Source organism: Anthonomus grandis, chromosome 8 (assembly GCF_022605725.1).
Source record: "Anthonomus grandis grandis chromosome 8, icAntGran1.3, whole genome shotgun sequence".
NCBI classification, from domain to species: domain Eukaryota; kingdom Metazoa; phylum Arthropoda; class Insecta; order Coleoptera; family Curculionidae; genus Anthonomus; species Anthonomus grandis.
This window is the reverse complement of record NC_065553.1, coordinates 17,302,864-17,314,791: the sequence shown is the minus strand read 5'-3', so window position 1 is coordinate 17,314,791 and position 11,928 is coordinate 17,302,864. Positions and strand designations below refer to the sequence as shown.

At 29.5% G+C, this 11,928-nt stretch overlaps 1 long non-coding RNA gene across 2 annotated transcripts; it reads left to right on the top strand.

Moving 5' to 3' along the window:
- The first annotated feature begins 271 nt into the window (after positions 1 to 271).
- LOC126739605 (uncharacterized) lies at positions 272 to 2,960 on the top strand. 2 transcript variants are annotated; one of them, XR_007661667.1, is made up of 6 exons: positions 272 to 643; positions 806 to 837; positions 898 to 1,014; positions 1,156 to 1,316; positions 1,371 to 1,406; positions 1,462 to 2,960. It is a non-coding gene; the product is annotated as an uncharacterized LOC126739605 (long non-coding RNA). The 2 variants fall into 2 exon arrangements; XR_007661666.1 differs by having other exon boundaries at positions 759 to 837.
- Positions 2,961 to 11,928: the final 8,968 nt, after the last annotated feature.

Below are 11,928 nucleotides of genomic sequence, written 5' to 3'. Positions count from 1 at the left end.
GTCATTGTCAGTCAGTGTCAAATCAAATTTACTATCTATATTCCTTGCATCCAATTATGATTTTCTATATTGATATATAATTTTTCTCAAATTGGTTTTAATTTAAAATTTAAATTTACTTTTTTATAAAATATTTAACACTTAATTGAAGCTATTAATGCAAAAAGGTGTTAACTCAAATTTTTTGTGAACTTGATCTTATAATGTGCATAAAGGTGTTAACATCCATTTCTATCAGTTAGTAAAAATTTTTTTAAGAGATGACAGTAATATCTCTAAAAAATTATATAAAAAAGGAGTCAATATCCCATTATCGCTCTTCCTGAAGCGCATAAAGGTGTTAACTCGCAACGTTTCTGCAAGAAGGTGTCAACAGAGTAGTTAACATCTTTTTGCAGAACACGCAGAAGCATTATTATTTAGCACGTGTTCCACCGTACTGTTGTATTTGTTTTTGGTGCAAATCTGTTTTGGTGAAGATAAAATATTAAATATTTCTAACCTAATTTTGATCGTAATATTAGTGAGAGGATGAACCAAAATAGCAGAACCAACCGTATCTTAGCGCTGGCACTTCGGGAATATCAAGAAGAGGAACCGTTTCAAGATTCTGGTTCTGAATATATTCCTGAAACAAACCATGGTAAGTTTTTAAATATGTATGTATAACAACTCGGTTTTTATTTTTTGTAAGTTTACATTTTTTATATATATCTGTAATTATATTTTTTTATTTGCTTTGGTAACAATTATTATAGATAGGAGATATTATCACCGCCTATCCAGCTTAGCTTTTTGTTTTCAGAATTTAGTTCATCTGAGGAAGATATCTTTTGGGTGTGTTGATTGTAGTAAGTATTCCAAAGAGACACTATTCTTATTAGTTTTTTTTATTAGATACTGGAAATTCTTGTAATATTAAAAGTACTTATAAATCTGTTCAAGCACTCGACAAGGAAAACGACTATACAGATGAAGGTCTTCTAATTACTCAGGAAATTGGGAACAACAATGGTAATTCTTATATAAAAATCTTTAAAACTCTTAGTTCTCTATATCTCTTAGTTCATAAGCAAAAACTTATGAACAAAACTAATAAATATTTTTTTAACTTGATCTTTAAATGAAAAATAAATAAAATTAAATATTTTTCAGAAAATAAATGTTTTTTCCTGCTGAAAAACTCAACTTTGAAATACAAGGTAATTTTTTTTGAGGAAAAACTAATTCTAGAATAGTGATTTTTAAGAATAATTTAAAATTTTTATATATGCAAAAAATAATTTCTTTTGTTGAAGATAGACAGAACGTTGAAGGTATTTTTTTAATATTTTTAAATAGGAAGGTATTATAAAAAAAAATTTTTTTAGATATGGAAGTGGTCAAGATCAAGATCATCATACAAGGTATTTTTTTTTACAAAATTAAACGTAACATGTATTATTTAAAACAAAATTTTAGATTCGATTCGAACAAAAAAAAAATCTAGAAAAGTTAGACCAAAACCAGAAACTTGGAAGAGAAATGAAAAAAAATAATAAGGCTGCTGGAAAATCATATACAGACTATAAGGATTAGGTGCAGCCAGCTAAAGTGCCAAGTGTAGGTAAGATATTGTGTAAAGAAAATTGTCGCCTAAAATGCGATTTACGTTTCACGGATGAAGACAGAAGCTTACTGTTTAACCAGTATATGTATTACAAACTGACGAGAAAAATTTATACTTATTTAGTTTGATGAAACCCACTGAAGTAAAGGGGCCCACATTACATGCAGTTCGCTCCAAATCTTACGAGTATTTTTTTTAAATAAATGGAGAGTCTCGAAAGGTTTGTAAAGATGCGGTCTTATCTATGCTTGACATTGGCAGAAAAAAATTTGATTTGATTCGAAATCAAATAATAGCTGGTAAAACAACTCCAAAAAGAGATAAAAAAGGTCATCACCATAATCGGCCTAAAGCCATACCTGCAGAAACCAAAACGATTGTTCATGAACATATCAAGTCTTTCCCAGCAAAAATGTCCCACTATTCTCGTAATAAGAACCCTTCTCGGAACAATTCTATTGTACAGAAAAATATTTGTTGAAGATTTCAACTTAGGATTTGGTACTCCACGATCGGATACTTGCAAAGTGTGCGACTCTAGTGAAGCAACAGATAAACATTTTGCGAAATTTAAGATAGCCTTTGAACAACAAAAAAAAGACCGGGAGCTGGCCAAAGCTAATAACAATGTTCTACACATTACTTTTGACATGCAGAAAACTATGCCGTTGCCCAAAATTTCAACTAGCATTGCATTTTATTTGAGACAGATATGGCTTCACAACTTAGGAGTGCACGTTATTAGCACAAACCAGAGAAACGGCAGGGGGTATTTTCATCTTTGGACAGAAGACAAGGGAGGTCGTGGACCTGAGGAGATTGGAAGTTTCCTGAAGTGGGCCACACATTTATGGATTCTGATCGAGATGTTGCAGCTGTTGAAAATGAAGTAAGAAAACATTAGAATATTTATACAGTTGATCAGTATGTAAACACCATGGTAGATTATAGAAAAAAAAAACTCCATTTCAAATCATAAGAATAGAGGATAAGTTTTTGGCTATTAAACAATTGGCTAATAAATTAAAATTAGTAAAAAAAAAAATCAGAGTGGTGAAAAAATAGTTTTTAAGGATGTAACGTGGATAAAAATTTCAAAATTTGGTAAAACAAAGATATTCCCTAAGTGAAGAAGAAAGTTGGAAAGAAGTTTCCATTCTAAAAGGCAAAGGTACTACAACTCGCCAGTCAACTTCAACTACATGTGAGCTATTATCGCCCGTTGATAAAAGTAGGCTGATAGCATCTAAAAAATGCGAAAATATCCAACAGCAAATGGCATACATTCCTGAGATCTTCCGGGCTTTTTACCTTGGCCTCAGAAAAGAAGACGAAGATTAACTATACTCCTTATTTATTTTAAATAACACTTTTGTAGCTTTTTTTTGAAAAATAAAATTTTTGGTACTCCTTTTTGTTTTTATTTGATTTTCAAATGTTAATATATGTTTATGCAAAAAGGTGTTAACTTACATTTTTTTCCTAATTTTTATCCTCTGACTTTCTTGAATAATAGAAGTTTGTGTGCTATAAAAAAATGTTGGCCTTATTTACTTAACACTTGCTTTTGTAAAATGAAAATTAAATTAATACCAAAAAAGTTCCATTCAATAAACTTTGACCCTAATTATCTCAAAATGTGTAATTTGTTAGTTAACACCTTCTTGCATTATTAGCTTCAATTATAATGATTTGTCATGATGTTAAGATTTCAGTTGTCACGTTAGTAAGAAGAATAAACCAAATCAAGTAAACTTTTATGTAAGAGTTTTAAGAACTAATGATTTTATGTAATTCTTGTATATTGTATGATGCTGCAATTTTTAAAATAATAAATCAAAATCAATATCAAATGTAAAAATATATAAAACTATAAATATATGTACATACAATGAAAAAAATAACTTTTTATACATAAAAAAGGGCAACAAGATTTGCAGTAATTACGTAAAAAAACACACCATGTACGCAAATCATAGAAAATAAAAATTAACAAATTATAAGTAAATAATAAAATTAAATCACAAGAAATAAAGACAGTCATAAGAAATTTGTAAGAAATTTACAAAAAAAAAACAACTTCTTACTAAAGATTGTCACAATAGTTTTTTAGCTTAAGGCGACGATGAACAGGTCACATATCCTTCGTTAAATGGTTATACATCTTAATACATTTTATATTTAGTATTTTTATGGCTCGACTGCTAAAGAAAAAGAACTTTTTTATTTATGTTTACAAAAAACATTTCAAACGACCCAAAAGTAATTTATTTAATCTTATTAAGAATTTAGAAAAACATAAAAAAGCTAACATCAAAGTACCTTTACGCCTAGTGCTTCTATGAAAATTTTCTTCTAAATAATACAATTTAGAATATTGTTTTTAAATCAATTAAAAATTCTAATTAAATTTTTTATTTATTTCGTATAAATACAAAAAATATTAACGTTAATAATATATTTTTAGATCTAAAATCTAAATATAGAAAATAGCTTAATTGAGATTGCAGTTCTTATGGGTATTTACTCTCACTACCTAAGACTGCTATAGTAGAATTTTAATATAGCTTAGGTACTGGACAAATAAATTAAAGAAGAAAAATAAAATTATATTATTATGTATGATAATAGAATAGTTAGTGAAATTATGCTTTTTACCTATATATAAGAAGAATTATTTCAAATGATTAACTGCAAGTATTATTCACTCTAAAAAGAAAAGATAATAGTTACAAATAAAAAAATTCTGTATCTGTACTCAATAAATTGAAATCTATTAATTTTTTATTACCCGACTGACTTTTGCAGTAAATCTCTTCAAAATCCCCGAATACCTCTGAAAACAGCCAAAGGCGATCTTATCAATATCAAAATATAAAATCCAAAAGAAAAAGGATAGAAAAGAGCGAACGCATCACGAAACATTATTTTGTATTTTCGTTCTTGGGCGAGCCATTTTATTTATGTTACCGAGGGCATAAATAAGATATTTTATTGTGTAGATCGTTGCTCGATCTTTGTGATCCATTTCAGTGCGAGTTATTGTGGGATAAATCAGAAAATCAGGAAATGGAACCGGATCGAACGGGCCGACGTTATATTGTGATTCTGCGGTGCCGTGTTTTTGTTGCCCCAAGGCATCGGATTATTTTATAGACGCTATTTCGGAAATAAAATTAATGATGATTGGACACTTATATAAGCAATTGGTCTTGTTTTATAGGATAAAACCTTAAAATTCTTTATGAACTTTAGCGATCCAATTTGATTTAAATGAGTAGAAGGAGTATGGTTAAAATAAAACAGATATAGTATAATAATAAATATAAGGTTTCTGTTTAAAGAATATTTTAGTAGGAAAATTCTGTAGTTAGATGTCAACCATATACTGTGTGTCTACTCAAGTTGGCAACATATGGAAAACTTTTTTATTATTAGTTTTATGAAAAAAAAAATTATAAAAGTCCTGCATGGTCCAAAACTTAAAATGCAATAATCAAATATAAAATTTCATTAGTCTTGTCAAAAAATATGAATTCTACTTAAAAGTAAAGTACCTTAATTTTTGGCAATATCGAAAATTGCTATAAAGAAAAGTTGGTTAAAACTGAAAACAAATTTTAAACATGCAATTACATCCTGGTTCTTAAAACATTTTTTACATTTTTTTAAAATTACCTAGGAATACCGAGTATGTATAGTTTTTATTTATTACCAACATGATAACGTTTCCGTTCAAAAACTAGTGAACAAATTTTCACGAAATAAAATAGTAAACAAAAAGAAATATTCTCTAAATTTTATTGAACTTACGTAATTTAAGTAATTGAAGTTTAAGTACTTAAGTAATTGAAATTTACTTAAAACCTTTCAATTACTTAATGTCTGTCTTGTAACACATTAGAGATGTATTTAAATGAATACCATAGAAATCAGTTGTATTAATTTTAACAAACATTATTAGCTACTTCAATTCGCCAATGCATCAATAATATATGTCCACCTTCTCCTCAAATACAGGTAATTGTTCTATCACAGAAGTTTTTCAATACTCTTCTAACCATAACCAATACTTTAAACCAATTCAGTAAGATTCTTGACAAATGAGCAAGATCTGGAAATGGCTTTTGAAGAATTAAATTTCGCTTTAAAAAAAATCAAGTGGCGTTAAATCTGGAGAGCGAAGTGGCCAAAATATTTCGACATAAACTCATCCATTAAACTATTTTTTAAAGTATTGCCTTACATCTAGCTTACTCTTGGAATCATATTTGTTGACGTTTAAGCAGGGAAATGTCTTCAAGAAAATCTTTTAATTCGTTTTATAAACATAATAAAAAGATTTATGAAAAAAAAGGTCTAGTTATTATATTCCGATAAATTCCACATCGCACATTTGTTTTGAATGCTTACTGATCGCGAGTTTTAATGTTATAATTTGGATTTGAAGTTGGAAATTAGAAGTATCCAATCTATCAACAGCAATAGCGGAAAGAGATTGTTCCATTTGATAAATATATTACTTTATCCGAAAAAAGAATATGCCTTATCTAGGAAATTTATCTACCAACATTCTTTGGATATTACAGCAAAATTCAAATTATATATCTCTTCTCGTATATATCTCGAAGCTGTCCTGGTTTGCAAGGATTTTTTAAAATGTTCAACTATTAAGAGCCTATTTTCAAATTCCATGTCATGATGGACAATATATTACACATTGTAAATCTATTGTTTACAACTCCATTTCCCTTACTGTGGCTTAATAGAGATTTTTCTCTGGGTGTCGGTTATTAAAAATGTCTGCAGCTTTTCAATACGTTTTATAATTATATCTTATGCCTATACCTGCTTTTGTATAACTTTTTTGAAATAATGGCTCTCAGAAGATGACAACAAACTATATTTAGACATATTATTATAAAAATATAATTACGTTTACTATTCTTTTAGTGTTTGTACTGTTTTGCTCGTATTTTGTAGTTTAAGTTAATTACATGTCTTTAGTTATAATTTTTATTTATAGTATTTACTCTTTAAAAATTTGTCTTGTTTATGACCCCATTTAGGACTAAGGTAAATCCTGGAAACTTAATATTTTTATACAGGGGGTCCGAAAAGTCAACGATAATACTGAAGGGGCTGATGGAGCAACTCATAAGCACCCAGAAAAACATAAAATGACCTTAGTAAAAAATCGATGGTTTTCGAGATATTGGCACTTTAGTGGAAGTCACCAAAATCCTACTCTTGGATTAGATTTTTGATTGTCACGCCTTAAAAATAGATATTTTTTAGAATCTCTTTTTAGCTATGCAAGACTGAATAGCCATTTTACTGATCAAAGACAAACATTAAACTAAACGGCCAAAAAATTTAATAAGAAATCTATTCTGAAATAAAGTATTACTTATTTTTATTTTTTAAACTTTGAATTTAACCGCTTATACTGGACGGAAAAATTGTACAGTAACCTGGCTAATACCTTAAAAAGTTTGCTCATTTAATCTACTTTTTAAAATTACCTAGATGTTTTTTTAACAGTTTACTATTATTGTGTTATAGTAAAAAATAACCCTAATTCACCTTATGATATCATTGTAAAAAATTAAACAAATTTTTAAGTTATGTTTAAAATGTTTTTATTTAACTTAAAAATTAAAAAAATCGAGAGCAAAGGTAATTCTTATCACCATAGCAATAAACAACAAACATTTTTGGAATTAAGTTTGTTTACAGTATGCCTTGAACTAACTATTTTGCTTGTATCCTAACGTTTCTGTTACGTTTTGCTTTGGATTTGTTTTTGAGTTAATTTTTCTATGGACTTTGTTCTTTGAGCTGTTTGTTTTATTGGTTAATCATTTATTATGCCCTTCCATATACCGCCCAAGAATATGCAAACATGCATCTCATTTATGGTGAATGCAGAGGTAATGCTCTAGCAGCATCTAATCTTTATCAAGAAAGATATCCGAATTCGGCCCGATATCCTGACTATCGTGTATTTATTATTGTTCACCGCTCATATTCCGAAGGCAGAATGCCTCATGCTCCTGTTCGAGAGGGAAGACCTCGTATTGATTATGTTGATCAAGTTTTAGAAGAAATTGAAAATTATCCGACTACTTCGGCACGAGCAATCGAAAGAAGAACAGGGATACCGAAATCGGTAGTAAACGACATCACTTTGCACTCGTTGAACATGATAAGGGTAATTTCAATATCACCCTTATCATATTCAACGAGTGCAAAGCCTACTGCCTCGAGACTACGAACCACGCCTACAATTTTGCCGCGGAATATTGCAAAAAAATTAGGAGGATCCGAATTGTTTAAATAATATACTGTGGTCGGATGAAAGTACATTTAAAAAGGATGGCTTTATGAACATGCACAATTTGCACACCTATGCGTTGGAAAATTCCCACTCTATTCGAGAAGAAAGGTCACAGTACCGATTTAAAGTAAACTTGTGGACCGGTATCTTGAACGGACGTGTAATTGGCCCATTCCAATTACCAGAAAATTGGAACTGGCAGGCTTATTTAGATTTTTGTCGAAACAATCTACCAATTCTTTTAGAAGATGTTCCTTTGGCCAGTCGCCGAATAATGTGGTTCCAAAATGATGGTTGCCCGGCACAATATGCCCATGAAGTTTGTCGGTATTTAAACCAAACATACCCCAACAGATGGATCGGCCGACTTGGTCCAATTTTATAGCCTCCCAGGTCTCCAGACCTAAACCCCCTCGATTTTTTTTACTGGGGTTGCATTAAAGAAAAGGTTTATGCAAGACCAATAAATAATATTGCTGAATTACGGCAGCGAATAAATGATGCAGCCCAAGATCTTAACGCTGCCAGGAATGCAAGATGGATCATTCATGGTCCATTTCGTCATTTATTAATATGGTCATTTATTAAAAGATGCCATGCATTCGCGTTGGTGGTAGACAGTTCAAACATATTATTTGATTTTTAAATTTTTTTCAAGTTAAATAAAAATATTTTTTGAACCTAACATAATTACAAATTTGTTTTATTTTATTCATAAGGTAGATTAGGTTTATCTTTGACTCTATCACAATAACAGTAAAGCTTATTTTAAAACATATTGGGTAATTTTAAAATTAAGTAAAATAAGCAAACTTTTTAAGGTATTAGCCGAGTTGCCGTATAATTTTTCGGTCCAGTATGAGCGGTCAAATTCAAAGTTAAAAAAATAAAAATAAGTAATACTTTATTTTAGAATAGATTTCTTATTAAATTTTTTGGCCGTTTAGTTTAATGTTTGTCTTTGATCAGTAAAATGGCTATTCAGTGTTGCATAGCTAAAAAGAGATTCTAAAAAATATCTATTTTTAAGGCGTGACAATCGAAAATCTGATCCAAAAGTAGATTTTGGTGACTTCTACTAAAGTGCCAATATCTCGAAAAGGACATTTTATGTTTTTCTGAGTGCTTATGAGTTGCTCCATCAGCCCCTTCAGTATTATCGTTGAATTTCCGGACACCCTGTATATACTTGCATGCTTACAGTCAGTATTCTCTTAAAACAGGCATTTCCAAGTTATTCCATGGATAATAAGGGACTGCGTTTTGTGACATTTTCATCAATTTTATGAATTATCTTGAAAAAAATTAAACGCCAAACCGAGTCAGGTGGAAATATTGATGTCAATAAAAGAGTGTCCTTTTGATATAAAATACTATTACTAAAGTAAATAAGTTTAAAAAAAAAAAGTGTATTTTTGTATCTTGGTACAATATTATAAAGTGTCACTATTATTTATATGATTATGCAAACTTAGAAAAACTAAATTAACTATTGATTATTATTTTTTAAAGATAGTAACTGCATTTCATATTTGGTTCTGCCATTTTACATAATATGTAAAGTATTTAGCAAAATTCGTAGCGATATGTTAATGTATGTTCGTATGCTTAGCGGTAAGCGGTAGTCCCTATGGATATAAGGCATGTCCTTTGCATAATAGCACCTTGCATTCATAAGGCATGAGTTGAAAATCGTTATTTTGAATATTTTTTAAAAAAAGTGACTTTTTTTATTGTCGGTTAATTAAGTAAACATGAGGTGTGAGAAATTCAGTAAAGACTTTGTTTCTTAAAAATTGTTGCTTATATTCTGCTGGAAAGTGAATGTTTATAATTGCATAATTAAGCTACTATTTCTCCAGAATAGAATTTAGGTTAATATTAGTCAAAATACAAGTATAATGAGCCTGTTGATTAACAAAATGAATTTACCTTTTTTTCAGAGAACAAAAACTTTATGAAGTTGAACAGATTTTAAAAGCTACTTTGTTAAAATAAAAAAAAATTAAAATTATTGACCAAGAAATAATGTAATCTAATTATATACTTCATGTAGAAGCATTATTTAAGAGCCTCGATTTAAAAAGGGAAAAGAGAAAAGCATGGCTATTATAAGATTTGATTGCTTTTTCTCAATCATACAGCGGTCCTTTCGACAATAGCCTTAAAAAACAAAGGATCTTTTGTCTATGTTTTACCTGATATACATAGTGTACTTTCAGGCTTTTTATCAAAATATAATTACGACTTCTAGCGCAACGGAAAATGATGATGATTTATGTGATGTTACTTTAGATTCAGAATTAAAAGACTAAACATTAAGGTATTTAAATTTGAATTTAAATTTAATTTTTGAATAAAAAACTATAATTAATGACAAAGTTTGCATGTCCATTCTTTTCTCTTTTCCAATCTACCTTTATTTCTTAAACAATGATTTTTAACAACTTTTCTTCATTTGAACAAAATAACATTACTGAGATGCTGAAATTGAAATTAATACATGATTATTCAATATGAGCACTTATAATAAAGAGTTTATTAAAATATGCACCGTTGCCAACTTGCCTATATTTTCCAAAGTTGTGATTCCCTAAGGATGCTATTAAATCATCCGGTTTTTGTGTGCAAAATATATCGAGATACCTTTATTTTTAAATCACACCTTAAAGTGCCGGATTGTCGGATGACATTTTAAACAAAAAAAATTTATACAACTGACGTGTATATTTCATAAAACAGGACAAAAAACACAGCCCCTTAAAAAAAACTTTAGTACAGCAAACATCATAAAATAGTATCCAACATCTAACAAAAACTAAAAAGAAAAAAGTGTGGTTAATAAAACAGAAAAAAAGCGATCCTTTGTAACCCAAATTAAATAGACCCAAACTCCATTACAAACACCTTCATTTATATAGGGGGGGGGGCAATAAAAAGATAACCTTCTTCCCAAAAATCCATATAACTCTGTCAAACAGATAATAAACGTTGATCCCTGTTTTTTCACATGTCCCTTTTGGTTTCACTTTTTCACCGCCTGGGTATAATTCGAAACCTATAGGCGGCAAAGTGAAAAATTAAATATTTAGAAAAGGTCTTAACCGGTGTAAACAATAGGTTCTTTCACTTTGGGGCCGCCTTGCCGATGGGTCGAGTGTTTATTTGACTTCGAAATGCCTTTTCAATTAAATAATAAACATGGAAATTACCCTGGTGCTATTTAACAGTGTTACCACCAATGATATAGGAAATTGGTTTAAAGATGGAAAGTTATATTTCGCATATAGATTTCTTACCTGGCTATAGCCGTTCTTACATGAGATTTTTTTTTATTACTTTAAAGAATTTTAATACACCAAGAGCGTTTCTAACTTATTCCAAATAGGATCTAAATCTAAGGACTTTTGGCTTGCTAATACATAATAATTTTAGCTATTTGTGACCAATATAATTTAGTACTAAATTTGTGTGATACAAGTAGTGCACATCTGGTCACCTAAAGACTTTTTAAATGTTCATCAACCTGATTTAGAAGGAAGATGGACTCGCCAGTTAGCATAGCGTTACATTAGTCTTTTCTAAACAATTTACTCCTTGTATCCACCTACATTTCTTAAGTTTAACTAGATTGTACCGTTTAAAAAGTACTTTGACGCTCACAAGGCTTTAGGCATAGATCATCTTAAAATATAGATGTACATGTACTTGTATAGTGCCGATTAGTTGTTTAGTTAAGCAAGCATTTTCCACTTGTATTCGGAATACTTTTAATGCATGAACTTAATAAATATACCTGGACTGCCAATTCAGTGAAAAATAAATGACCACTATTAGGGGGCCGCAATTTTGCGCGATTGTGTCCCTTCGATTTTGGTCACTCTGACAAATTTCATTTGTGCCAAAACAATTAAATTAAAATAAAAAATAAATAAATTTAAATAATAAATTAAAATACAAAACAATTAAAGTTTTTGAG